The sequence below is a fragment of the Odocoileus virginianus genome, chromosome 10, assembly GCF_023699985.2.
Source record: "Odocoileus virginianus isolate 20LAN1187 ecotype Illinois chromosome 10, Ovbor_1.2, whole genome shotgun sequence".
In the NCBI taxonomy this organism is placed as follows: Eukaryota; Metazoa; Chordata; class Mammalia; order Artiodactyla; family Cervidae; genus Odocoileus; species Odocoileus virginianus.
The window spans coordinates 49,611,923-49,635,020 of NC_069683.1; positions in this window are offsets into that span (position 1 = coordinate 49,611,923).

A 23,098-nucleotide genomic window follows, 5' to 3' on the forward strand; every position below is an offset into this window, starting at 1 on the left:
GGCAGTACCCCTGAGCTGGGGAACATGGCCCCAGGACGGCCAGCCCATCTGTCTGCCGGAGCGACTGACCTTCAGGGTTCAAATAGGAGGCGAGGGTGGTCACAGCACAGCTCACCATGGGCCAGAGTCAGGCTTGGAAGGCTAAAAAGCATAGCTGTCAGAACAAGAGGCGCCCTGCTCTGGTGAAAAGAGCCCCAAAGTAAACATTCCTAGTCTTGGGTCTATTGTGTAACTTCAGGTAAGTGGTTTGCCTCTCTGGACCTTGGTCCGCTCACCTTGACAACAAGCCTCTGAGGATAAATCAGCGATTTCAAACGATCGAGCTTCAGGAGCAATGGATGGTCCAAGCTGAAGGACCCTGGCTCTCAGCACCTCTTCAGCAAGACCTCACACTCATCTCTTTCATAAATAATGAAAAGTGAAAGCGTTAAGTAACTCAGTCATGTCTGACACTTTGTGACCCCACGGACTATAGTCCGCCAAGCTCCTCTGTCCACAGAATTCTCCAGACAAGAATACCAGAGTGAAAAAAAAAAAAAAGAATACCAGAGTGGGTAGCCATCCCCTTCTCGACCCAAGGATCAAATCTAAGTCTCCTGCCTTGCAGGTGGATTCCTTACTGTCTGAGCCACCAGAAAGCCCCCAGTGGTTTTATGTAAAAGGTTTCCCACTTTGAGGTAACAACAGCTTGAAATGTACAAGATCAGCTGATCCCTAAGATGCTCTCCAGCCCAAGCCTAGAGAGTAAATATGCAGAAAACTCACCCAGGTGGATGTCCTCCGAAACATATTCTTTTAAAATGGGCAACAGAAATAGGACAGGACCTACAGATTGCAGAAGCCACATTACTAGAGATCACGGTATGAGGTGGGGCCAAGGATGTGTTCCTTGGAGTTCAGTTGATCTATTTCAGACGAGATCAGGCGCGTTCAGGGTGGTATGGCCATAGACCAGTTGATCTATTTCAAGGGGAGGAAGATGCATTCCAGCTGCACCACTTTAGAGAAGATGTAAAGTAAGCAGGTGGGTGGGGTTTTTCTGGTGGGTGCAGTGGAGGGAGGGAGGACAATGGAAGTTAGGGGTATTTGCAAGGGAATTGCTTTATGGAGCTGGGTTATGGAAAGAAGGAAAGAAAAGGAAGGAATTTATTGGAGTGGGAATGCAGAGAAAATAAAAGTTTTTTTCTCGTCAATAAACTGGGGAGATTTCTAAAGCTCTCTTCCGCTAGAATCATGTTGTGTGTCTGTGATTCTTTCCTATTGCTTAACATGGCTGGATAATGGGGAGTTCGTTGCTTCAGTAGGAGAAAGGCAGACACAACTAAGAAAAGGAGTAACAGGAGTTTCCAAACAGGCCAATGAATGGAACCCATCAACAGAAACCTCAGGGCAGGCACGATTTGAATCCAGTGATGCTTTCTCGGTTCATCCATCCAGTCCATTGTTGCTGCACTTGTGCCTCCTCTGTACTAGACTCTGTGCATGAAGGATCATGAGAAAGATACACATGGACCCTGCCTTCAAAGCCCATGAGGAAGTCAGGAGCTGAGCACAAGCTTATGTGTTGGATGCAAGGGAGAAGCGTGGAGATGCAGAACATTCTGGGGTGTGATGAAGTTGTGCTGACTCATTAGGAAGCAAGGAGGGGGACTTCTCGCCTCAAGACTTGTTCTGAGATCAATACAATGAGGTTAAGAGTCCCTCCCACATCGGTGTCCTCTCACCCAGAGCTGCTCCCCAAAACATTATGTTTCTCTGTGATCCCTTCCACCTCTTCTTCAGAGGGAACCCCAAGGCTTTCTTCCACTCCTTTAAAAAATTTCTATTTCTTAGGTTGCATTATAAAACAATATTTTTTGAAAGAAAGGAGATGGACCTATTCCATCACATATTCAGAGATATATAAAACAAGCCTTGGTCATAGGGTGGAGGGCATACTTGAAACCATAACTCATGAAGAACATATAAAGAAGTGGGATGTTTAACCAGAAGATGCAGGGTGAACAAGAGCTCTCTTTTCCAAAGTTTAAAGAATTGTCCTAAGGAAGAGGACCTATACAAACTGATGCCCCCAAAATAAGAACAAAAGTCAGTGGGGAAATGGTCAAGAATAGATATTCTTGTCTTGATTTTTTTAAAGGAACTTTATTTTTAAATGACTGGAAATGGAATGGAGGCCTTTAGGACATAAAGGACAGGTGAGTTCCCCAAGGAAGACATGTAAGCATGGACTTAGTGGCCGTGGAGAAATGAGTGAAGAGCAAGCCCCAAGGTCTTTGAGACACTGCCCACACTTGACATTGCCTGACTTGCTGTGCATCACAAATTATTCTGCCTTCTTTCCCCAGCCTTCAGTCCTTGTCATTCCATTCCCTGACTCTCTATCAAGCCCTCCAGAGGTCCCTCAAGATCCAGTAATAGAGGGATTTCTGCCTGGATGGACTCAGCCTCCCTGAGCGCTGAGCCGACCTGGCCCCTCCTGCAGCACAAGCTCCCTGATCATGCTCAGTTCTCCCCCGGTTAGACCCACCACATCTCACCCAGACACACAGGGCCCTCTCTCCCATTGCACTGTGTGATGCGATTTACAGTAAGAAATAGACATTTGGTTTTGGTCCCCTTCTGGCACCAAGCTTCTAAAACCCTTGGAATTTCCTGAGTGACAAATGCCAGAAAAGTTAGGTTCATGAGTTGACTCTTGGAAAACCCCTACAACACCTGAGGGTGGGGGCTGGTTGCCAGGGGAACCAATCGCGTAATTAGAAGGATAGGACTTTCAGTCCCACCTCCCTGACCCACAGGGAAGGGAGAGGGCTAGAGGTTGAGTTTAATCACCAATAGCTGATGATTTTATTAATCATGTCTATGTAGCAAAACCTCCATAAAAACCCAAAAGGATGAGAGTTTCTGGGTTGATGAACATGTGGAGATTTGAGGAGAGGAGGGCACTTGGGGGGGCGTGCATTCTTTCCCTATTCTTTGACCCATGCATCTCTTCCGTCTGGCTGTTCCTGAGTCCTTTTATAATAAACCGGTAGTCTAGTAAGTCAAATGTTTCTGAGTTTGCGAGCTATTCTAGCCACTGATTGAACTCAGGGAGGGAGTCCTCGGAATCTGTCTACTCTGCTCCATCAGAAGCAGAGGTGACAACCTGGACTTGGGACTGGCGTCTGGAGTCGGGGATAGAGACTTGTAAGACTGAGACTGAGCCCTCAACGTGTGGGATCTGACACTGTCCCCAGGTAGACAGTGTCAGAATTGTGCTAATTGCCTGGTGAGTGGGAACCACCCCCGCCACACACACACACACACACACACACACACACACACACAGGAATTAAGTATCAAAACTTTTACAGTGAAAGTGCAAAAAAGAGGATACACACCATCCCTTCCTAAACCACTGACCCACCTCCCCAATGCATAAGTCCGCATGCCCTGGGAGTCAATCCTTCATTGTAGACTGAGCAGAACTCACGTTGTCAGCCCGTCTGGCCCACTTCTATCTCTGCCACTGCAGCTCTTGCACGTGCTGTGGCACGTGGTACCTTTCCAGGCAAACTTCTACAAAGGCAGAGAGCGAAATGGATTCTGTCCAGGAGAACTAATCCCCCCAAATCAAAATCTTGCACATGGGGGTGATGATAAACAGATGCCTCTCATCTCGACAAATGAAAGGTCACCCACAGACAGTGCAGAGTAATTATTAAATCACTTCCCCATTTGTTCAGGATCAGTAGCAACCTCATTACCTGGATCCAAAGACAATATCTCTAAGTCCTGGGCATGGATCCAAAAAGGTCATTAATAACAGGATAGTCCCCAAATTTGCAGGAAAAGAAAGATCAGCTCTAATTAAGGGAGCAAAGTACTCCAGACCAGCCCTTTACATCAACAGTTTGCATGGTAATAACAACAATTTTCATTTCTCAGGCACTGACTTTATAGCCTCCAAGAACAGTAGCCAGGCTCAAGCCGTTCCCTCCTCCACAAATGGGATGGGACAGGACGTGTGTGTTAAAGGCAGCCAACTGGAGGGGGATTTTCTTATTGTCGCTTCTTGTGGCTTCAGATCAGAGGCCAAAGACTGGAAACAGAGACTCAGATTCTTGGCTCTGTGCCCAGACATCTGGACTTTAAGAAGAGCCAGGCGCACGTGGGTCACCTCTTGGCAAAGAACAACACTTAGTCCCCGTCTAAGTTCTCCAGGCACCTGCCTTGAACAAGTTTATCCAGGAGTTGGATTTCAGAGGGCAGGCTCTCTTTCTCAGCTGCCATAGGTTTGATGCAGGAGGTAGATGCCAACCCCTGCCCCCCACCACTCCATGGTGAACAGTTGGAGTTCATTCCCTGTGGACGGAAACTCTAAGATGAAAATAGCAGGACAATTGAGAGAGGAGGCTGGGCCCTGCCCAGACAAAAGATACGAGACCACATATTTCTCATTCTTGAAGTCAAGGAGAACTTCTTGACTAGAGAGTCCCTTGGAAGTCAAAAAGGGAGTGGTGTCAAGGCTGCCCATAGGCCTTCTCCATGGAACCCATCTTGGCTGAGAGATGTGCGTATGCACATGGGAGGATCCTGAGATATACCAAATACAGACTCTGAATCAGGCAAATCAAAAGGATGGTCCAAAGGAAACCTGGAAGAAGTGTCCCATATAAGTGATGAAAACTAAAGGCGCAGCTCTCTCTCTGAGTCTGCCCGTGCATCTGTCCACACATACTGTATTCTTTTTCCTTCCTAATGAATATTTTATTTGTTTCACTACTTTTCTTCTTTGTGGGAATTCTTTTCTGCAAATCTGAAGGGCCAGGGCCTTGTCACTGACCACTGGTCTAGTGGCTAGGATTCGGTCCTCACTGCTGCAACCCGGCCTCAATCTCTGGCTTGGAGCCAAAACCCTGCTTAGAGCCACTGCAGGCCAAGGCCCCCAGAGATCAGGTTGATCAGTCAGTCAACAGGCATCTTCGAACTACTTCCTAAGCTGGGTGGCCCCAGCTTTTGACTTCCAGCCTCTACAGAGAGATTCCATTTTGCTACCTATCAGATGAGCACCAGAACTGCTTCAGCCTCCCCTTCGGCTTCAGTCCCCTGGCTTTCTTCTTCCCTACCAGCCCAGAAGAAGGAGCATCAAGAGTTCAGATTCCAAACAGAGCCAGTGTAAAACCTGATCTGCCCCTGACCAGCTGGGGGCACTTGGGCAAAGCTCCAAGCCTCAACTCCTCATCTACAAAATGTATACAATCATTAATGGTCCAAACAAGAACTTGTTTAACAATAAAAGGAAAGGGGCTTAAAATTGACTCAGAAACAACAGGCACAGGATGACCCTGTTCAGATCATGATGCATGGTCACCCTGTTTAAAAGGGTTATTGTGAAGATCAAGCAAAAGAATGAGTGCAAAATGCTCATCACAAGCCTTGACTCATACCGGGCATCAGAAATAATCATCATCGCATTACCCCAGATGGCCAAAAGGTGAAGAGTGGCCAGGATGGACCAAGGGAGACTTCCTGCCTCCTGTAGGCCTGTCACCACTCTCACTCCACACCCGAGGGTGCTGACTGGATGCTAGTTATTGCGGCAGTAAGGGTAGCAATGAATGGACACACCAGTTCTCAGCAAAGCAGAGCAGTTGGGGGTCACAGAACGTCCCTGTCAGTGGGCTGACATCCCATGGCAACTCTGAAGGATACACACACACAACCCGCCTCTGGCTTATTACAGCCGATAGATCTGATTAATCTGATTAAACATGGAACATTCCATTTCCACCTCACTCAGCTCCATACTCCTGGGGGCACCAGGCTAGATCCAGGTTGGCCCCCAAACAGGCCTGATAATTAAAACAAGTTCTGCCCTGGCTGACTGCATTCCCCCATTACTCTCTCCCATTACTGGAGATGCAAACAATAAATAATTTAATAACCTGGGTTGAGTCGAATCTGGTTCCAAAACAAAGTGTTTTAATTCTCCAGTGTGCCGGCTTTCAGCATTACTGTAATTCCATTTCCCTTCACTTGACTGGGCCTTTTGCTGCTTTTTAGGCTTCTCGTATTTCTCCCCAAGTTTTCCCCATGGGGCCCTGACAGCTGCATTATAGCAGGGCCGGCCGGGTAGCCAGCATGACATCACTCACTACTCAAGTCCTAGGCAGCAGTGAAGCAGCGGGCACGTACTCATTAGCTCAGCGATCAGCCTGAATCTTGATGGCCATAGAAAGCTGTCTGTGTGGCCGCAGGCAGGACACCTGGGCCCTTGCCTTCCCCCTCCATCCTTCTCTTTCTCTTTCCCTGCCTCTCTCCAGCCCCTTACAGTCTCTGGCAGTTCTGGCTATGAGAAAAGGACTCGGGGGTGAGGGGATCACTGGAGGGAATGGCAGGGGACTAGCCTCTACCCCCTGGCCCTGTGGTCTGACCCCCATCAACACTCCCTTACTGGCTTTACAGGGTATTGTGTTTAGTTGCTCAGTCGTGTCCAACTCTTTGTGACCCCATGGACTGTAGCCGGCCAGGCTCCTCTGTCTATAGGGATTCTCCAGGCAGGCATACTGGAGTGGGTTGCCATGCCCTGCTCCAGGGGGTCTTCCCAACCCAAGGATGGAACCCAGGTCTCCCACATTGCAGGCAGATTCTTTACCGCCTGAGCCACCAGGGAAGCCCGGGCTCCCTAATCCAGCTTTCCTAACAACCTTGGGCGTGTTAGTTGCTCAGTCGTGTCCGACTCTTTGCGACCCCATGGACTGTAGCTTGCCAGGCTTCCCTGTCCACGGAATTCTATGGGCAAAAATACTGGAGCAGGTTGCCATTCCCTTCTACAGGGGAATCTTCCTGACCCAGGGATCAAACCCAGGTCTCCTGCACTGCAGGCAGATTCTTAACCATCTGAACCATCAGGGAAGACCTTCATGAACACTCCCAGCCCACAGAGAGAGATTAGGTTTTGCTACCTTTCAAAGGAGAACCAGAATCACCACAAGCCCTCACTCTGGCCAAGAACAGTCTCCCCCTCCCAGCCCTCCCACTCCTCCCCCCTCCTCCCCCCACCTCCCCACTGTCAATCCTCTCCTCCTTTGTTTGAAGCCTCAGTCAGAATATGCTGATGTGAGGGTTGTGCCCTTGCCCTCAGCCCAGCAGCCCGGGGCCCAGAGCCACAGCTGCAGGGGAGGAGCAGGGGTACAGGAAACGCACCAATGAAGCTTTCCTTTAAATAAAGAGCAGGCGAGCATTGTGCTCCATTGATTACATTTTTTTTTTCTGAATGTTGTGACATTTGCAGGAAGGCTAATTTATTCAAGCATGGAAATCTTTAAAAACTTAATTAAGTTATTTCTGTGATTTTCCATGCCTTATTGTTTCGAGTTCACATTTACTTTCATCCTTGTTAATAAAAAATAAAAAAGTGGGGAGGGGGCGGGGAGGGAGGAAATAGAGAAAAATGATCTCATAGAACCTCGAGAGACTGTTTCTAGATGCTCCTTCTCCAGCAAGAGGCCTCTGAGCCCTGGGGCAGAGAGGTGAAAAGGAGGGATGTGTCCTCCAGTGTCAGGATCTGAGTCAAGGCCCCACTTCCTTGAGGAATGGAACGGGAATAGCACAAAAACCTGGGCTAATCTTCCACTGTGGCACCTGTAACCAGCTTTGCTGTTGTTGTGTTATCGCTAAGACACTGACTCTTTTGCGACCCCATGGACTGCAGCCTGCCAGGACTCCTCTGTCCATGGGATTCTCCAGGCAAGAACAATGAGCAGGTGGCCATTCCCTTCTGCAGGGGATTTTCCCCACCCAGGGATCAAACCCATGCCTCCTGCACTGGCAGAAGGATTCTTTACCACGGAGCCACCAGGGAAGCCCAGGGCAGCAAGCTTAGGTAAGTATAGACTCAAGTATGGTTTTTTTCTAAAACCCTATTGATTGCATAGTGGTGGACAGCTCCCTCAAGGCCAGCTGGATACTGCCCCCTGGAGAGTATCAAGGGGTGAGGGGATGGAGCATGAAGGAGGCAAGTATGGAATTCAGAGAGTCAAGCCCAGTTTTCTAAGAGCCAGATGTCGCTCCAGGTAGCTGTGTTGCTTAGGAAATATGAATCTGGGACATATCAAAGGCTATTTTTTTCTCCAACATGGGCCCCAAATCCTTAGAAGCTACATTCATTTTTTCTCTCAAAGACAGTACCAAGGGGTCCTTCATCCCCTCACTCAAATTAGTTGATGGCCCTCCATGAGTCACAGGAGGGACTGGGGCAGGGGTGAAGCAAAGAGCAGAGGGAGCCAAGAAACACAGGGGTGAGAATTCCCATTAGAAAATTAAAGCCATGCTGGCAGGAAGAATATGCAGAAGCTGTTCTGTAGTAAATATTAATTCTTCCAAATATACAAATAGAACACCGTGTGGTTAAGTTGGTTCCCATCTGGGGGTAAGTGCCTTGATGAGTTGACAGGAGGGTGAGTGAGGAGGCACCAGGTTTCATGTGTGGACATGGATGGTTGGGGTAAGGAAAAGCAACACTTCTTGGCTGCTAATCGAGGCAGGCTGAGCAGGTGAGGTTTAAAGTGTAAAAGGGTTAGTCACTCAGTCATCTCTTTCAGACCCCATGGACTGTAGCCCACCAGACTCCTCTGTCCATGGGATTCTCCAGGCAAGACTACTGGAGTGGGTTGCCATTCCCTTCTCCAGGGGATCTTCCCGACCCAAGGATTGAACCCAGGTCTCCTGCATTGCAGGCAGACACTTTACCATCTGAGCCACCAGGGAAGCTCTGTGAGGCTTAAAGGGCTGCCTAAATGATAAAGGATAGAGGATCTGATGCAGGAGCTTATCAACAGAGAAAGAAAAAGTAGTCCAAAGAGAGGAAGAGGCCACAGAGAAGAATGAGGACAGAGAAAGTTAAGTTCTTCCCCCTAGAAGGAGCCAAGTGGGAAGGACAGGACCCCTCCAGAGTCCAGGCTGTGCTCACTGCCTTCCCACCAGGGTCTTGCCTGGCTGGAACCCTTCCTGGGAGTGATGCCAACTCAGAGCAGGTGGGAACCAAAACCCTCCACTGAGGGTCTCCTTGTATTTTCTTTCCTGGGGCTTCAGCTTTAATTTCAAACTGCCCCCAAGAGCAAATACTGTCTCTTCACATGTCTTTGGAGTCCCTCCCTTTGATGTAAAGAAATCATTCCCACTATGAACAGAAAGTATCCTGCCCCAGCCCCTAAACGGACTCTCTCTTCTTTGTCCAGGACATCAGACCAGCTTCCCCTGCTGGGGCCACAGCCCAGGTCATCTGCATTCTGATGACATTTGCACATATTATTTTTAAGTCATTAATCTCTGCCTGATATTGTGAGTCAAGAACTTTAATGGGAGAAATTTATGGCTTGTCTCCTCCAATCAACACAATAATTCATGGTTGTGTTGCGTGTGTTATGCTAATGGAGATTGCTTTCAACTGAGTGGTTTTTTTTTTTTCTCCTCAAAATCATTAGCTAGTTTCTCCTGATCTATTAGCAGGAGCAGCAGCATTACCTCCACCCATGCTGTCTGCCAGCACAGAGGGTCTCCAAGTGTGGCCTTAAAAGGCCTCCAGGCGGTCTGCCTGCTAATTCAAATAGAAAGTCTTAGAAAATGCCTTTTCTTCAAGTGCAATCTCCAGAGCAGATTTGAATCTCTATTCAAAAGGCCCAAAATGAACATTTTCAAAATCGTAAGTATAGTAATGGTTACTTACTATAGGCAAAGGTTTCCCTGGACCATTATAAGGGTTTTTTTTTTTTTTTTTTTTGGTAGCAGTGAGTGCAAGGAGATGCCCACAGCTGGGCCTTTCAGTGCTGCCCTGAGGTCTGGGGTCTCTGGGAACCCTGTCTGTGCAGAGTGTCGAGGCATCGGTTGTAAGTAAGGCAACAAAATGTCAGGGTTCAGAGAGAAATGTCTCCAGCTGCCAGTCCATCCATCTCCTTCCAATGTCAGGATGGACAAAGAAGTAAAATAAAATAAAAATCAGTGAAGATGGAGGAGGCTTTCACCCACTGGTTATGTAGATGCGGAGACCTGGAAGGCCGGGGTCACCAGCCCACCTCCCTCCCCTGAGCCGGCTCCCCCTCCTGCTCTTGTTGGCACCAACACAAAGCCCTGCGCTCAGGGGCACTTCACTGTGTACACTGTCACTCTGGTCTCCCAGACCCTCAAAATTAGAGCTTACCAGAGCCTCCCTTGCTGAGGGAAGAAGGAAGAGTTAGCATCCACACAAAGGGATCTCTGGGCGTGCTGACCTTTGGTTGGATTTCTGCAGCGGCAACAGGGAAAAGGGAGTGGAGACCATGTGGGGGACCCTCAGTCTCTGCACTGCCCTCCTGTGATGTCGTCTCTTGCACTCATGCTCTCCCCCAGCTTGAGGCAAGCTTGACATCCAGTTTCTGGGGAAGATGGTAAGAGCTCCAGCACCGTCAAAACCCTTCACTGGCTCTTTAATGGGCTATTTTGATCCTGGGTTGGCTCGTGTTGTCTCCTGCTAGGCTGCCTTCTCTTCTTCCATGTTCCAAGCTCCTCCCAGGGTTTCAGTCTCTTCTGATGAACCACTACCATCCCCATGCACCATCCACCTGTTCTGCTAGCACACAACTGTTGTCCTTTGTCTTCAGCTCCCTTTGACACTGAACTTGCCTCCAGACTTCTATGCCATCTTGATCTCACCTCCTCATTCTCCCTATCCCTCTACGCCATCTTGATTCTCAACCTCTGTGTGTTAACCGCTCAGTCTTGTCCAACTCTTTGTGACCCCTTGGACTATAGCCCATCAGGAGTCCATGGAATTCTCCAGACAAGAACACTGGAGTGGGTGGCCATTTCCTTCTCCAGGGGATCTTCCCAACCCAGGGACTGAACTCAGGTCTCCTGCATTGCAGGCAGATTCATTACTATCTGAGCCATCAGAGAAGCCTAAGGTCTTACGTCACCCAAGCGTGGGTCACCCAAAGGGCTTGTGACAACACACAGTGTCGGACTGAGCCACAGTCTCTGATTCAGAGAGTCTGGTGTAGGACCTGAAGTCTGCATTTCTAACAAGCCTCCAGGTGATGCTGATGCTTCTGGTCCAGGAACCACACCTTGAGAACCACCACTCTACATGCATGCATCTTACCTACTCCTCTCCAAGCAGTCTGGGGCATGAAGGAAGCAAGTTTCTCTCTATATTGGATGCATCTCACCCTTGAGTCACCTCAAGAGGCCGTGCTTCCCTCTGCTCCAGCCACAGAAGCCAATCAGCCTTGCCTCCCCCTTTCCTCTGAATTGGTAGCAGCCCAGCTCCTGCCGCTTTCCCATCTCCCGGCCACTCTGAAGCATCTCTCTCCACCCATGCATGTGGCTTTTTGCCTTTTGCTTTTCTCTCACTCCCTGTGTTTCTTCACATCCATCTCTGTCTGCCAGATTCTCACATCCAGGCTTCCTCTGGCATCTATCCATCGTCCTCATCCATCGAACTGTGCAGATATTTACATTTCTAAAGCCCAGTGTGTTTTCATGATTCCTCCTACTTCAGCCAAACAAGGATTTCCCTCTCAAACCTACTCATCGTTAGACTCTGCAGTAGGGGGAGGGTGGATGTGGTACCCACTGGAATCACCCTTCTTGATTGAGGCTGTTTCTTCATCAAGAACAGAAAGCAGACAAAGCAGTACCCTGCCTTGGACGAACTGTCCTGTAGATCCTTATCAAGCACATCAAGCTGAACTGAGAGCCACTCCCAGGGGCTTTGTCATGAGTATTTATTTGAAATACTCAAGGACCAAGAGGAGAAAACAAACAAACACATATTCCTTTCTGGAGCATAAGCCCTTGATCCCTGGGAAGCAGTATAACAGGATAGAGGTTGAGAGTGTGCACTCTGGTCCAGGAGTGCCTGGTTTGAATCCCACCTCGGGCCCTGACAAAACATAAACAAGCACCACACCTCTGTAAACCTCAGTGTCTCCATCTGCTAAATGGGCTTAACACCTATGCATGCCTGTGTGCTAAGTCACTTCAGTCATGTCCGACTCTTTGCAACCCTATGGACTGTAGACCGCCAGGCTCCTCTGTCCATGGAACCAGGCAAGAATACTGGACCAAGTTGCAAGTTGCCATGCCCTCCTTCAGGGGATTTTCCTGACACAGGGACCGAACCTGGGTCTCTTAAATCTCCTGCATTGGCATACAGGTTATTTACCACTAGCGCCACCTGGGAAGCCAGCCCTAAGACCGATAAAGGACTCAGTAAATGCTAACATTAGGTGCCTCAAACCTTGGAGCTTCGACATTTAGGTACAGAGATTGAGCAAAACCATGGATACAAAACTTTCACCCCATGATTGTTCTCACACTGGACTAGCAAACCCTGGATTTTCTCAGCTAGACAATAACCATCCCCCATTTTGCCCTGAGCATTCAGTCCCCCAGCACTTAACTTAAAAGCTTTCTGCTTTGTTTTTTGTCTTGTTTTTTTTTTTTTAATAGAAAAAAAAATCCTATTCTTGTCTGTCCAGTGTTTTTCCAGCAAAAGCACGAGTCAGCATTAAGAATTCTCCTTGGTCAGCAAAGCATATGTTTCAGTGGGGGAATTTGGGGGAGTTGGAGGGGGGCCCTAATGAGAAGGGAAGTCAAGAATTGGCTAGGAAACTAGCCAATTTCCAGGTGTCCCAGAGATTCCTTAGAAATAATTCCTTCTCTTTCCTTCTGCATTGACTCTGCTCCCTGCCACCCACAGAATTCATCTGTAAAAAAAGCAGGCCAGAGGACCTGAGAGAAATCAGATCCAGAAAAACTGGTTCTCCCGGCCGCAGCCTGGAGTGTGAGGACAGGCAAGTTGCAGCCCTTCCGTGGACACTGGTTGCCAGCCTGTCTTCCAGGAATTCCGTGCATGTGGCTTTCCACCGCAGGAAAAGTGGGGGTTATCTCACCAGCCACCCACCCCACCACCAAGGTGATTTCTGGGAATGTCCTGCCCAAAGACACTTGGCTCAACAGTCACGGGAAGGACCCGTTGGCCATTTATCATCCTAAGGACACTCGCTCATACTTCTGCCACGTCACTGCGGGCAGGGTGTGGCAAACTGCCTAGGAAGCCTGTCCCCTCACACCAGCCTGGGCAGCCAGCCTTCCCGAAGACTGCCAGGCCTCGCCTTTCTGGCTTGTGGACAGCAAGGGCTCGTCTTCCCCCATCTCCACACCGAAGAATCTGGAAATCAGGCCCCACTCAGACACAGAGTGGCCAGAACACAGGCAGTGAGCCAGTGAAGCCTGATTTAAGATCCAGGTTCTGCCACTGGGATGAATTAGACAAGCGACTTAATCTCATTGTGCATCAGTTTTCTCATCTGGGATATGGGGATAATGATTCCTGCTGCAGAAAACCAGTCTGAGGCTTAAATATGTTCTATAAAAGCCACTTGTGTGTGTGGAAAGTAGACACCTGATCCTCTAGCAAGGGTCCCCAACCTCTGGAAACTAAGGCCTGATCTGAGATGGAGCCGATGTAATAATAATGAAGTGCACAATGAATGTAATGCATTTGAATCATCCTGAAACCATCCTGCACACCCCGGTCCATGGAAAAGTTGTCTTCCACGAGATCGGTCCCTGGTGCCAAAAAGGTTGGGGGCTGCTGTTCTATCGGGCTCACACAATAAATGGTGGCTCTGGCGATTATTTAAAATAAGTTACAATAGTGATAGATTTATCTGTCACTGGAGTCAGGAAAAAGGTCAAAGTCAGCACCTCAAGTACCTTCAGCTGAAACAGACCTAAGGGTGTGAGAAAGCAAGTCCAAAGTTACCAGCGGCTGCTCCCGCTCCTCTGGCTGAAGTCCAGGTGCATTTGTATTCCTTTGCTGCCAGAGGCTTGTGCATATGGAATACATTTTCTTTGGGTGTCTCACCATTAACGTTTTCATTTCTGCTTAGCATCAGGGGCTTTGCCCGTCGCTGGCCTTCCAGACCACTAAGCCTGCCTTTGTCTGACTTGCTTTGTTCTCTCATTTCCTGATCAGCCAGGGAGCATTCCCTGGCGGGGGCTCTGGGAGGAGGGGCAGTTCAACAGACTCTGAGTTTCGGAAAAGCAGGAATCAAGCCGCACCTCACACAGGGGGCCCCTCTTTCCCTCCGCAGCACTTAATGCTGCTTGTGGATCAAATGTTCTTTTCTTCCCAAGTTTTCTGACTCCCCTCACATGTGCATGGGCTGAATTCTGTCAATAAACACAAAGGCGCCAGCTGCCATGTTTGAAGCTCATCAGTAAGCTGAGCGTGGCTCTGGAAAGATGACCTTCCACTTGAAAGAATATAATAACTCACACTTGTGGCAAGTGGGCAGTGAAACGACAGCACTGTCATAGCCACTGATTAATGGAAGTACAAATTGGTATAACATTTCAGTGGACGCCGGAGGGAGTGAGGAAGGCAATTAGCCAACATCTAACAAGAGTCTTTGAAACATTGACTCCACTTCTAGGAAGGTACCCTGAGAACATTGACAGAAATGTGGTCAAATATTATTGTGATACAAAGATGTTCACTGCAGTAGTATTTATAATAGTGCCAATTTGCAAGCTATCAATAATAAGTGATTAAATATATTTAATCATTTATCCACAGAATTAATCATCTGCAGAATTAAATACTATGAACCTATTAGAATAATATTTAATAGGATGGGAATAGGCTCATGATATAATCTTATGGGAAAAAAGACTATAAAAATGCAAATATAACGTGTCATTCCAATTTTAATTTGAAATTTGTGCACATAGAAAAAAACAGACAGGAGGGGAAATTCTCTCTCCTCCAAAGATAAATATTAACAGCAATTTATCTTTGGTGATGTGATTGTGAGTGATAGAGCCTACTTTCTTCAATATGTTTTCTGTATTTCCAATAGCAAACATGTATTATACTTGGAAAAGAATGAAAATCACAAAAATTAAAGTGATGCTTTCCTCTCCAGGGTCCAGGATAGTTAAAAAAAAAAAGACAGACTTGCACCAGGAAACCCTCATCAACTCTGACCTCTTAGAGTGTGGCTTCAAAGATGCTTTCTGGTCCTGACTGGCCTGGTCCACCCTGACAATCATAAGACCAGAACCTAGTTGTCCAAGTGAACAGAGCTGGCTTGACTATGATCTCCTGCAGTCCTGCACATCCTAGGAGCCTTTTTCAAGCCTCCGGTTAGCAGGCTTTCCTCCTATTAGGTCACTGCAGATTGATTCATCTCACTTCACTGTGGTTTACAATTTGCAGTTCTTGACCCTGACATCCTCCCCTGGTGCTGGAGCCCTGTTTCTGCAATACCAACAAGCCAGTGGCAGCCAACAGCGGGTCAGCTGCAGGCCTTGCATCCTCCTGGCCTCCTCGCAGGCTCCTCACCCTCCCCCTTCCTCTTTGTGCCTGTCCAGCATCCACAGACACAAGGCTGCAGCCTCAAGGGGCCCTGTGTGGTCCTAACCATGATACAGGGGGAAAGCAGGGCAGGCTGAGACCAGGCCAATGGGAACTCAATTCTGTGCAAGAGTCCTCGGCGCTGGCCAGGCTGCAAAACAAGATGCTCTATTTGCAGAGTTCACAAAGTCTGGGACCCTATGCCTTACCTTTCAATGTGGAGCAGGGAGCTCACAACTGGGTGAACTCAACAAGCTGGAACATTCTGGGCTTCTAATTAAAAGGTAGGGTATTTGTAGAATAATCCATTTTGCTAATAATATTAGTAAAAACCCATGAGAGATAGAGAAAGTCTATCCCTCTGTCCCATGTTGCCATTTATGGAAAAAAAAAAAAATTGTCCCCTCACCCTCCAAGGTCTTTGGCCACCTGCCCTCCTCAACCTTTCTGCCTGATTTTTCGCTTCTCCTCCTCAACATGGACCCCATCCATAAAGTCCACTCTGCCTACTCCCTGCCTCTGACATTGTTTTCAATTGGTCCTTTCCCACTCTCCTTCCGGTGTAATAATAAGAGCCACTGGACATAGAGGAAGGGAACCTGAATTCTACTCCTAACTCTCTGGTTCGAGAGTTTAGAACTGCAGGCCAGCCTAGAGCCTCCCTGAGCCTGAGTGTTCTGTCTGAAAATACATGGCATGAATTAAAATTCGAAACACCGCTCCAGTTCTCACGTTCTATCACGCGTCTCATGACCATCCTGAAGTTTCCTGAGTGAGGCTGTCCCCAACCCTGATGTCCACAGGCGCCCTCTGAAGTTCTCACAGGGAGAGGAATTTACTCTTCATTTCCCATCGGTTTGCACAAGATTTGTGCTTTCTTGTTTGTCTTCTCCTGTCAAAATAGAAAGCGGCTCTGAATGGACGACTATGCTTCCTCACGACCTCCGTCTATGTGTGCAAAACACAGGAAACAGTCAGGTGAGGTGGTTAGTTTTCTGACTAATGCCTCCCCCTCAGGCGGACTTGAAAAGAGACTCATTTAAATTTGGTTTTCCTGCCAGAATTGTCAGGCCTCAGTGGCCTTGGGAAATCACCTAGGAAGAAAATCACCATTTATCCAAACAACTCTGCCATCTGCATGGGCTGCCACCATCTCCGAACCCCTGCCTGATCCTCACATAGCAGCGTCAACTCCCCTGTTCCAGCACCTCCCCCCAAGGTCATGGTCACTCCTGGCGAGGTGTGTGCCTATGCCCTCGGCCAGGATGGACCATCCAGGGAACACCAGACTCATTAAAAGCCAGAGCCTGTGTTCGCAACACAGATGAGCTGGAGAGGCAGTCACCCAGGTCTCAGACGCATCACATTCTGAGAACCGCAGCTGTCTTTGCTGTGTGACCCTAAAGAAATCACTTGATATCTCTGAGTCCCATACTCCCATTTCTCTGGAGTAGATCTCATAACATTTACCTTGTAGGGTTACTATGAGACTTAAATGTAATCAATTATGTGAGCATGAATTTTAAAATGTGAATATTTTACACTCTTCACGCATTACGGGTGTTCCGAATTACCTAACCCAATAACACCTCCTTGCCACAAGGCCACTGTCAGGGGAGCTACATCAATGAAGAAGAAGCATTTGTCTTGACACACAGAGTTGAAACTCACAACATATTCTCCCATCGAAAGGGTAGTATGTGTAGGATTTGGTTGCTGGGGATAGAAATGGCCATAGTTAGTACATTAGTTACGTGTGAGTTAAATAGACTTTCAAGGAGTTCCCGGAAAACCTCTCCCCCCATTTAATGTTTTTTCTATGAGAGAATATTGTTTCCAATTCATCGAAACAAATTTCCAGGCAAATCTTTGGAACCCTGCCCATCTGTAAGTGGGAGTCTACCTTTGTTAAATCACCTTCAGATGCAGTCATTCTGTGCTACCTGGTGGGCTAACGACACATTTGGAGATCCCAGAAGATCTGCAATATTACAGGCACAGGTATGGTCTCCTGCCTTCCCCTACAGAGTGAAGAAGGGGTGGAAGGAAAGTAAGAACCGTCGCTTCCTCAGCCCCCTCATCCTGCAGTCGGTGAGCTTTCTGGGCGGGATCCTCAGAATCTGACAGCTCTTTCCAGGTTAAGGAAGTCTACAAAAGACACACACATCATAACAGTTCCTGATGAGAGGAAACCTCAGGACAGACACCTATTTCTCAGCCAGAAACAGAAACAGATGCCCATCCTAAAGGCAGCCTTCAGGAGAGGAGAGGCAGGGGTTCAGGAACCCCAAAGCTGGTGGTGGATTACCCAGTGACTCCAGGTAAAGACAAGAGTATTTAGAGAGGGTTTGCACTGCTTCAAAAACCTAGCAGGTTCCCAGTTTCACTCTTCCACGGGGGGCGATGGCCAGAAGACCATCCAACCCACTTTTCTTTCTCCCCAGGGGCTAAGACCGAAGGTGCAACTTGCCAAGTTGTATGCTTGAGCCTGAATTCCACCCACCCCAGCCCTGCAAACGCATAAGCTGAAGGCCAATCCCCACCCTCCTTCCAGCAGCTCAGAATGTGACTGTGGTTGGAGATTTGGGGGTCTCTAAAGAGGTAATGAGGTTAAACGAGGTCATTAGGGTGAACATTAATCCAGATAGACTGGTGTCCTTATAAAAAGAGGACATCAGGACCCAGACACAGAGCGGAGACCGCATGAAGACACACAGAGAAGACGCCCACCTACCAGCCAAGGAGAGAGGCTGCAGAAGAAAGACACCTGCTGACACTTAGATCTCAGACTTCCAGCCTCCGGGACTGTGAGTAAGGAAATTTTATTGTTTAAGGCACCCAGCCTGTGGTGCTTTGTTAAGGCGGTCCCAGCAAATACACAGCAGAACAGCACCAGGGGCAAATAGGAAGGAAAATGAGATACAGACTCCAGGAGTTTGGCTTCCCAGTCAAACAAACAGGCAGACGTGGATGGACGTGGTTAAAATACTTCCAGCTCTGAATCAGCGCCTGGGCTGCAGGACTCACCCCCACCTGGCTCTCACACAGGCTCCTGGTTCCTTCTTTGATCAACCCAACTGGCCTGCCCCTCCATCACCCCCTGACTCGGCACAGCATCTGCCAGCATCCCTGTTCCTAGAAGCCATCCTCCAGCCACTGAGGGGGTCCCGTGCCATCCAGAGAAGGAGAAAAGATGAGACCAAGTAAACGCTTGTCAAGGCCACACTGTCTGGTTTCCCAGACATTCAGACAGCTGAAGGCAGCACAGCTTGGGTGTGGAAATTTACTCCTCTCTCCCCCTCTTCTTATCCTGCCAGGCAAGCAGGTTTTTGTCCTTAAGTGACAAGGAGAGTCCGGCTGAGAAGAGGAGCTGTTCGTTTGTGCGTGTGTGTGTTTCTTTCATTGACATTTTATGAGCAGTTTTGGGTTCAAAGCAAAATTGAGGGGACCATGCAGAAATTTCCCATACACTCTGCCACCCCATATGCATAACTTCCCTTGAATTTCAGCTCAATTTCCTTTTTTTTTTTTTTTTTTGGCAGACCATATGGCTTACAGGATCTTGGATTCCCAACCAGGGACTGACCCGTGGCCCTTGGCAGTGAAAGCACTGAATCCTAACATTGGACCTCCAGGGATGTCCCCGCCCAATTTACTTCTACTGGTTAAAACACCATCAGTCTTTCCCCTTCCTTTAAGTGTCCTCGAGCTCAGAAAACCTGTAATAGTTGGTAGAATTTTTCAACAGCCAACAACATGCCAGACACTGTGCTAGCTATTTATTTACATGACTTCTGATTCTCAGTCATCCTTGTATATGGGAAAGAGCACTCTCTTCTTTGCTTTTTTATTTTAAAAATATTTATTTTAGGGCTTCCCTGGTGGGCCAGTGGTTAACAATCCTTGCTTTCACTGCAAGGGGCACAGGCTCTATCCCAGATGGGGAAACTAAGATCCTCAGAGAGACCAAAAATATTTTTTAATTAAAAACATTTTATTTTATTAAATGTCAGCCATGCAAACTGAACCTTTTCTGGTGTGCACATCTATGAATAGTTCTTGAAGTAGAGTCGATTTACAGTATTGTGTTAGTTTTAGGTGTACAGCATAGTGACTCTGTTTTCATCTGTGTCTCTTTTTTTAAAATTATATCCCATTATACATCTGACTCAATGAACTTGAGTTTGAGCAACCTCTGGAAGGTAGTGAAAGACAGGGAAGCCTGCTGTGTTACATACAGTTCATGGGGTCACAAAGAGAAGGATACAACTTAGTGACTGAACAACACTAGGTTATTGTAAGACATAGGGTATAATTCCCTGTGTTATACAGTCTATCCTTGCTGCTTTTCTATTTTATGTATAATAGTTTGTATCTGCTAATCCCAAACTCCTAATTTGTCCCACCAGCCTCCCTGTCCATTTGGAAACCATAAGTTTGTTTTCTAAGTCTGTCTGTTTCTGTTTTGTATATATATTAATTTGTACTATTTTTCAGATTCCACATATAAGTAATATAACATGGTATTTGTCTTTGTCTGACTTATTTCACTAATTATAATATTCTCCAGGTCCATCTACACTGCTGGAAATGACAATACTTCATTCTTTTTATAACTGAGTAATATTCCATTGGAGACATACACATATATACACCACATCTTCTTAAGTCAATCATCTGTTGATTGACTTGGGTTGTTTCCATGTCTTGGATATTGTAAATCGTGCTGCTCTGAATACCGGGGTTCATGTATCTCTTGGAATTAAAGCATCTCCGCTTAAAGAGGGTTTCCCTGGTGGCTCAGATGGTAAAGAATCCACCTGCGATGCAGGTGGATTGAACCTGAAGTTCCAGGTTCAATCCCTGGGCCAGGAAGATCCCCTGGAGAAGGGAATGGCAACCTACTCCAGTATCCCTGCCTGGAGAATCCCAAGGACAGAGGAGCCTGGCGGGCTACAGTCCGTGGGGTCGCAGAGGCAGACACGACTGAGCAGCTAGGCGCACACACCCTGATTAAAGCTGTGAAAACTGAGGCTCAGCCAGGTGAGGCAGAGGCAGGCAGCTGGTGGGGGACAGAGCAAAGCCGGAAAGTTAACTTCATCTGACTCTTTGCACTTTCCACTCTGCCCCTCTGATGAGAAAACACACCTGTGAAAACTCATTTATAACGTGAAATACTATGTGATGAAAGTGTTATTTCTGTTTCAATCCTTATTGTTAATAACTGGGAGATATAAAAAAAAAGAGAGAGAGAAATCTTCAACAAACATAGAAATCCCATGACTTCTGAAACTGAGATCTGATCTCCAACTTAAAAACCTTCTATGTCTTCGTTTTGCCTGAAGAGAAGTCTAAATTCCTTTGGAGACTGGAGCTGCTCCCCAGTGCCTGCTGTAACAGCATTCTGTAGCTTTTCTTCATAGCACCTAGTACAATTTGAAGTTATATATTGTATTTAGATGATTAGTTTGATTAATATCTGTCTTTCTGCACCGCACTGAGGCTCTATAGGTAGCATGACCATATAGTCTATAATGTAAACAGAAACACTTTTGAAACTCAAAAGAGATGCTAGTCATAATTATTCTAGGACAAGAACAAAACTGGGACACATGGCCATCCTGTGTAGACAACAGAGACTGACTCTGGTTTTCTTGCCGTTAGAGTCCCAGGGCCAAGTCCCATACTTGGCATGTAGGAGATGCTCAATAAACCAATCTGCTGATTGATTCAGCAACATGTCCTTTGAAGATCTCTCACAATTTTGTCCCCCTGTTGGTTTGCACCCTACAAGCCTACAAGGTCTACAGGCACAGCTTCAAGACTAAAGAAAGAGCCCAGAGTCAGTGTCAGAGATATTAATGGTTAATGGCTGGGAGAGCTTACATGTCTGAGGCAAGGTCCTGGAGCGACACCCGTACCCCACGCTGTGTGCAGCAGAAGGCAGGAGGACGTGGCAGTGGTCTTCCCTCCTGGGGGGAGGGACGTTACCAGTTACAGGACAGGGTCGACAGCAGATTGGCTCATCAGTTACCAGGGAAACTAGCAGAGGGGCACGCCCCTCACTGTCCCTTTGATAAGTTACACAGTGGAGACATTTGGATCTAAAGACTAGAACAATCAGTAATGGGAGTGAAAGGGTAGGCCAAGTAGGTAGGAAGGTCAGTCATGTGAGTAAGGTATAGGTGAAGCACGCACCGGTAGAGCAGGGTATGTACAGAGAGCATGAGAACAGCCATCTTGGGTGGATTAACGATCCACCCACCATATCCTTCAGACCTCATCTACTGCAAATTCTCACATATCCAACCCTAGTCACACAGGGGTCTCCATTAAGCCCACCTTGGACACACAGTACAGTCTCACACCGCCAAGGTTTCACCAGCCTGCCGCTTCTACTCATGATGTCCTCCCCTCACGCTATACGTACCTGAATCCTCCCATCCTTAAAAGTCTTGCCAGCTCAAATACTGCCTCTTCTCTGGATTCCAGCTCCAATTCCCCAAAACACTTGAATATACCTCTTAATGACAGACATCCCTCTGCATCATAGTTATTTATGTGTCCTGTCCCTCATCAGACTGTGAGGTCCTTCAGGTTGGAGCACAAGTTTCGTTCATCTCCACAGAGTCCATCCTGGTGGCAAACACAGATGCAGCATAGAATAAATGCCCATTGAGAGAATGAGAAAGGGTTGGACACCTCTGGGGTGTCAGCAGTAGAGAAAGATTAAAAAAGGAGTGCCCTTATGTTCTGAAAGAATCACGTTTATGTAGTTGAGACTAGATAGCTGGTCACTTTGTACATCACACTGTACTGGGCATATAGCTAGCACATCTTATCTTCAATCAATATCATCACCTTGCATGGTCATCAGCATCAGTATTCACACTGCCAATGTCCTTACGGACGACAATCTTTTATGGAGGTGTCCCCTCCTCTCCATCCTTCCTGTCTTCTACAGTCCTAATGCCAAGCCTCCATTGGCTGCTCACCTCCCCACCAGCCCTTGTAATGGAACCAATCTTCTCCCCTGCCTTCTGTCAGCCTGGATAAATTTGAGGCGACCTTCCTTGACAGACAGACTTCCTGGCACATATTCTTCAAAGCACATGTGATGCAACGGCTGCTGTTGGATTCCTTGGAGTCTCCATCTTTCCCTCAGCCAGGCTGTTTGTATTCTTTAAAGACCTTTCTTGTAATGCCTGTGCTAACATTTACATCCCTGCTTAACTAGGCTGGCCCCTGCTGCCCTGGGCACTTCTTAGACTCATGCAGGATGGAGCTGCAATCTTTCCAAGCTCTTCAGTAGCTCTTTTCCCACCCAGAGCACAAAGCCTGCTAAGAGCTGGACGTGCTCAGTGCGCAGGCTGCCTGGGGGTTGGGTTACACCCAGTGAAAGTTGGGCTAGGTTTAGCCTGTGTGTGTGCTTGTTCAGTCGTGTCCAACTCTTTGCAACCCCATGGACTGTAGCCCACCAGGCTCCCCTGTCCATGGGATTCTCCAGGCAAGAACACTGGAGTGGGTTGCCATTTCCTACTCCAGAGTGTCCTCCTGACCCAGGGATCGAGCCCACATCTCTTGTACCTCCTGCACTGGCAGGCAGATTCTTCACCAGTGCACCAGCTGGGAAGCCACAGGTTTAGCCTAGCCTAGATATAAAGAGGGGCTTTGGAAACAGTCCTGAGCTACAGCAATGCTCAGCCA